Here is a 5,854-nt window from a genome sequence, read left to right as displayed (position 1 = left end):
ATTTTATGCATGAATCCAGGAGAGCCCTTGACCACTCCTAACCCTCCTTCCCCCCCCGCCCCCAGCTTCAAATCCTGCCTAGAAAGGCCCCGCCATAGGGGGTGGGAGGGCAGCATTGCCTAGAGGTTAGGCGCCTCTGTTCTGCTGCTCCCTGTGCCTCATTTACCCATCTGCAAATTGGTGCGATGCTAGAGCGGGACAGTGGGGGATGGGGGCGTGTGCTGCGAGGCGCAATACATGCCTGCGAAGTGCTCATGGTCAAGGTGCGATTTGGGTTCCCCTGCAGGCCCTGGCACTGGCTGGTAAGGTCAGGCCCCTGCCTGTGGGTGTTCTCCTGGCAGAGGAGAAGCCGCTGGGCTCTGCTGCCACATGCGGGCGTCTGAAGACAGGGGACAAAGTCAATGTTGGGAAAGCCGGGGGGAGAGGGGAGAGGCATTAACTCTGCACAGGGAGGCCAGGGCTGGAATAACCGGGGAGCAGGGGGGCTGCAGGTCAGCCATGAGGTGCATTGGCAGAGTTGGATTGGAGGCTCTGGGTCTGGAAGAACAGGGACTGCAAATACAGCTTAGCAGGGCTGTGTTCTGCGAGGTGCCTGGGACTGTGAGTTGGAATTGAGGGACATCAGCAGATCCGTGTGCGCTTGGGGGCCATGGTGGGGCGGATCAGGAGTATCAGGACTGGCTGGGGTTGGCAGAGCCCCGGGTGGGCCCCATGTCTAGAAGAGCAGGGAACAGCACAGATTGGGATTGAGGGGCATGCTGGAAAACTGCTCAAACTCTTGGGCTCCACTGGTTCCAGAATTGAAGGCTGACACTCAAACGGCCCCCAGCCCTCGCTGCTCTTTACCCTGCGTGCTCGATTGCAGGAAACCTCCCAGGGGAGCGGGGTGGGAACCGGTTTTCTCCTCCTGTGAAAACTGAGAGTTTGAACAATTTTCCCATCTCGCAGCCGGACGATAAGTAGAAATCTTGAATATGTTCAGGAACCAAAAATCTGGGGGGGGAGGCAGTTCTGGTCAATTGAAACGTTTTGTTTCACTTTTGACTTTTTTTTATTTGTGATTTCTTTTGCTCTAATGAGCTGAAATTAGCTTAATGTAATGAGCTGAAATTAGCCAGAGCCTTTCATTCAGAAAATGTCCAAATGGGACAATTGGCCAAGCTTCGGGGGGAAAAATTCCAAAAGTTTCAAGTCAAGAAATCTGTTGAAGCCGCCCCTCTCTCGGGGATAGGTTTGGTTTTGACAAATCACCTTTTTTTATTTTTTTGATGGAAACACCTTTAGTGGACAAGCTCCCAACCAGCTCTATGCCTCTGGCCTGGCCTGGGGTGGAGACCACCGGTGTCTCTTGCTCCTGGGTGATGCAGGGAGAGTGGCTACTGCTTCCTGTGTATTATTCCAATCCCTTCTGCCTCGGGCAATTGACAGCTCTGAGCGACTCCCACCCTGTAGCCTCCCTCTCCTGCCCCAAAGAGCTTGTAGGGGGGAAATCGAGTCCCCTGATTGCCTGTGCTGGGCTTTGCTGACTATTGGCAGCTGCAGGAGGAAATACCTTGTCAGGTGGCCCTTGCAGGGGGTAAAAGCAGCCATGCATCCTACCAGTGAGTCTCAAACTTTTGTACCGGTGACCCCTTTCACATAGCAAGCCACTGAGTGTGACCCCCCCCCCCTTATAAATTAAAAACACTGTTTTATATATTTAGCACCATTATAAATGCTGGAGGCAAAGCAGGGTTTGGGGTGGAGGCCGACAGCTCGCGACCCCCCCACATAACCTCACGACCCCCTGAAGGGTCCCGATCCCCAGTTTGAGAACCCCTGGCCTAGACCCTTAAATAGCTGTAACTCCGACCTGCCCGAGGGAGAAGTCTGCCTGCACCCCACCCACAAGCTGATGTTCCCTCGGTCCCATTAAGATCAGGGATCTTTTTCTAATGGGGCAGCATTAGCTGCACTGTCGTTAAAGTTACAGAGTTCAGCTTTAACTCTTTCTTCTGTACAAATCTCACCGAAATGGCAAAACCCGAGGCACAGACCATAAACTCTGCGGCCGGTTTGAAGTGCTTACGGCACAGGGGTTCGATGAGACACACACTGATGGTCGCGAGCACTTTGGAGGACAGGATTAGAAATCGAAACGACCTTGACATGCTGGAGAATTGGTCTGAATTCCACAAGCTGCAATTCAGTAAAGACAAGGGCCAAGTCCAGCACTTGGAAAGGAAAACGCAAATGCACAACGACAAACTGGGGACTCACTGGCTGGGGGCGTTACTGCTGAAAAGGATCTGGGGGTTCTACTGGAACGCCCGCTGAAGAGGAGTCAACAATGGGACGCAGTTGCAAAAAAGGCTAATATCCTTCTGGGTGTATCAATAGCAGCGTCCTGCTTTGTCCAAAATGTTTGTTTTGTCCAAATATTTCCATTTTTTTTTTTGAAATTGCAGAAAACTAGAAAAATGTGTTATTCACCCAGCTCTAACCATGAGTTCAAATCTCACCTCTTCGAAGCGCTGTTTCAATTCCCGCCTCTTCCGCAGTTCCTATGAACTAAGACCATGAACCCCACCTCGAAGACTGTTAGGGAAGAGCTCCTGACCAATCCCCTCCTTCCATTTTTTAAATAAGCTAGCAGAGAGTTTACGCAAGGTCATGGCAGGCCCACAACCCAGTGCTCTAAGAGACCTCCAGTGTTATCTGCTGCACCATGCTGCCTTTCAGAGCATTGGTTGCCCTATCTCTACCCACACGCCTTCCCCCTAAGCCGAGAATAGAATCAGGATTCCTGAGCACGAGAAGTCGACTGCTGCCTACGAAATGATGGTGTAACCCGTGAGTAATATGTGGGTTACATCCAGCTGCTGGTTTGGAAAGGGGCTAGCTGCTACGTCTGTAGTTCAAGTGGTAAGGGTCAAAGCCAGGGAACGGACAGGCAAGGGGGTTAAATCTTGCTGCTGATCTACAGGGCGGGGTTGGGGGGAGGGTTGTATCTGATACCGCTTAAAAACAGACTTTAGCCTGAAAAATGACAATCTGTAAATTACGGGGTGCATCACTCTCAGGCGCACATTTCAGTGTGCCTGAGAATGATGCACCCCGTAATTTACAGATTGTCATTTTTCATTTTTTGTCACACATTTTGCGGGTGTGATCCACCGGGTCGGTGGGGGTCGGATGATTACCTACGGAGGATGTAAAAAGAACAGGAGTACTTGTGGCACTTTAGAGACTAACAAATTTATTAGAGCATAAGCTTTCGTGGACTACAGCCCACTTCTTGGGATGTGAGTCTATGACTCCTCTTGGCTTGAGAGCCTGACTCTTTTATACAAGCTGTACAAACAGACTCGTGCTGTTCGCTCAGGAGGTCATTGGTTTGCTCCCTGCTGCTGGCCAAGTCCAGGTGAGGCCGTGGAGTATTTTGGAAGATGAGTGCTGACGGGCTCCTTCAGGGACGTTTCCTCCAGCGGATGTTCTCCCTGCTAGCCGTGAAGGGCTGCTCTTACGTCCAGTCATTTTTAAACGGGGCTAACACGTTACAGATGCACAGATCAGTCAGCAGGGCTGTTTCACCTGCTAATCCCCAGGCCGGTGCAACTCCCCTTTCTCCTGGCCCCAGGGGAGCCGTGCACGGAGGGGCACCAAAGCAGGATAAAAAACTCGGATGTTTGCTGGTGACGACTGGGTTTAGTGATGCTGGGACTCGCCCCCTGACCTTTAAAGAATGGAAATAAGCAGTTAAAGTCTCATGTACTCCTTTTCCTGGCTGCAACGCTGGTGCCAGCCGGCTCCCCCAACCCTCCATCTCCAACAGCCGTCCAAAATATTCCCCCCCACCCCCCAGCTTTGCAATCTTGCATTCTTAATGCAAAGCCCTAATGCCACGGTAAGGCGGACTAGCCACCCACCTGCGTGGAGTGCGGGAGGAGCAGCTGTGCTGAGCTAGCGACGTCACTGACGGACAAGCCGATGAGGAAAGACGCCTACCTGGCAGTTTGCCTCCTGCTAAAGTGCTTACTCAGTTCCCTGGCCAGCAGGTGGCAGTGCTGGGGTTAGAAAGCAGGAGTTCCTGGGTCCCAGTCCTCTGCTCCGTCCGCTAGACTTGGCTGCATTTTTAGCCCCTGGAGTGATGAGTTGAACTGGAGGCTCTGAGTTGGTGATGCTGAGGATACTTTAGTGGGTGCTTCCTCCCCATCTCCACTCATGCTCTTCCCCCACCCTGGTGTCCAACCCACCTCTGCTAACGGAGGCTGGCAGAACAGGCCAGACGGGCAGCGCGGGTTCCTATCCGGCCTGGCTTTCGGGACGGGGATGGGGCGGCCGGGCTGGATTCCATGTGGCGACGGCTTACAGCAATTACGGCGCAAAGCCGGTCTGGAAACCCTCGATTCATCACATTCTTCTGGGAGCAGCGAAGGGGCTGGAGAAGAATCCCTTCCCCAAACGCATTCCTGCCAGAGAGCGAGCCCGTTAACCCCCTGGCTGCCGGGCTGCGCTGCCGCGCTGGGGGGAAGGCAGGGGGCTGGGGCAGGGGGGTTTATCAGACGTTCCAGTGGGCAGTGCCATCCCAGTGTTTCTAGGTGACTGTGTGTGGTGCAGGCACTAGGGATTCATTGCGAACTCCTGGACCAGCTCCATTAAGCAGCACCCCAAGGGTTAACTTGAGCATCCTGACATCCCTAAACTGTAATAGGGAGACTTCCCTCTCCAGCAAATTAGAAGGAAAATGTGGTTTGATTTTTCCAGCTGCTGGGCTAACCCCCTAGTTTAATCACTAGCAGGCCCAGCGACCCTGCCTTGACTTCTTCCTCTCCCTGCAGCAGCGAGTGTTTGGAGAAGGGTTTGTTCAGACTTGGGGCCCTGGTCCGAAGTCACTCGGCGTCCTTCCGCCGACTCTGGGGGGCTTTCGCTCGGGCTGGGAATTTGCAAGGGTCAGAAAGCTGGTGGGGGGAGAAAGCGACTGCGAGGGCAGACGTATTTCACACCCCAAAGAATAAACACAGGAGTTAATGCTGCCGATTAAAAGCCACAACAGGGGGTCCTATAAACAGGATAGAGTTAGGTTTCAGAGTAGCAGCTGTGTTAGTCTGTATCCGGCAAAAAGAACAGGAGTACTTGTGGCACCTTAGAGACTAACAAATTTATTAGAGCGAAAGCTTATGCTCTAATAAATTTGTTAGTCTCTAAGGTGCCACAAGTACTCCTGTTCTTTTTGAGGATAGTTAGTCATCTCCACGCAGGAGAAAGAGAGCAGATGGGCCAGGGGTTGGGGACTGGAGTGGGAGGAGACCGTGCTCTGTTGTGGGGTGCGTTCTGCTCTTAAAGTGGAAGCAACTTGGCTGTTTGAGGCTGAAAGAACTGAGACGTAGGCCAACTCTCTGAAACCTGGAGGCCAGCAGGTTAGCTAAGGCTACAATTTTCAAAATGCGGCTAAGTCCCACTGACTTTCAATGGGAGGTGGGCTGCTGGGGCCAAATTTTAACAGGTATTTAGATGCCTAAAGATGCAACTCGCCACCTGGGGGGTAGGGGATTCACAAAAGTATTTGTGTGCCCAACCCCCTCTGCGTTCAGAGTTAGGCAGCCAGCCACTTCTGAAAAGCCCATTAGGTGCACAGCTACATCTTCGGGTCTCTAAATACCTTGGGAAATCTGTCCCTAGGCTTCTAATTCACTTAGGGTAATTTTTTCAAAAGTTCCGAAGTCCAGGGTTTGGCAGCTAAATCAGCAACCTGATTTTCCGACATGCTGGCCCCACCGCTCCCAGAGCTACGCTTTGAAAATCAAGTTGTCATTTAGGTGGCTAAATATGAATGATGGGGATTAACTTGAGATAGAGCCCTTGCTGTGCTGGG

At 52.4% G+C, this 5,854-nt stretch overlaps 1 long non-coding RNA gene across 1 annotated transcript; it reads right to left on the bottom strand.

The window, feature by feature from the left end:
- Positions 1-3,221: 3,221 nt before the first annotated feature.
- On the bottom strand, positions 3,222-4,434 carry LOC117868358. The gene is made up of 2 exons (XR_004643620.1): positions 3,988-4,434; positions 3,222-3,715 (listed from the first exon to the last, which is right to left on the bottom strand). It is a non-coding gene; the product is annotated as an uncharacterized LOC117868358 (long non-coding RNA).
- Positions 4,435-5,854: the final 1,420 nt, after the last annotated feature.

The sequence above is a fragment of the Trachemys scripta genome, chromosome 20, assembly GCF_013100865.1.
Source record: "Trachemys scripta elegans isolate TJP31775 chromosome 20, CAS_Tse_1.0, whole genome shotgun sequence".
Classification (NCBI taxonomy): domain Eukaryota; kingdom Metazoa; phylum Chordata; order Testudines; family Emydidae; genus Trachemys; species Trachemys scripta.
Note: the sequence above shows the minus strand (reverse complement) of the source record. Positions and strands in the feature narration are given on the sequence as shown.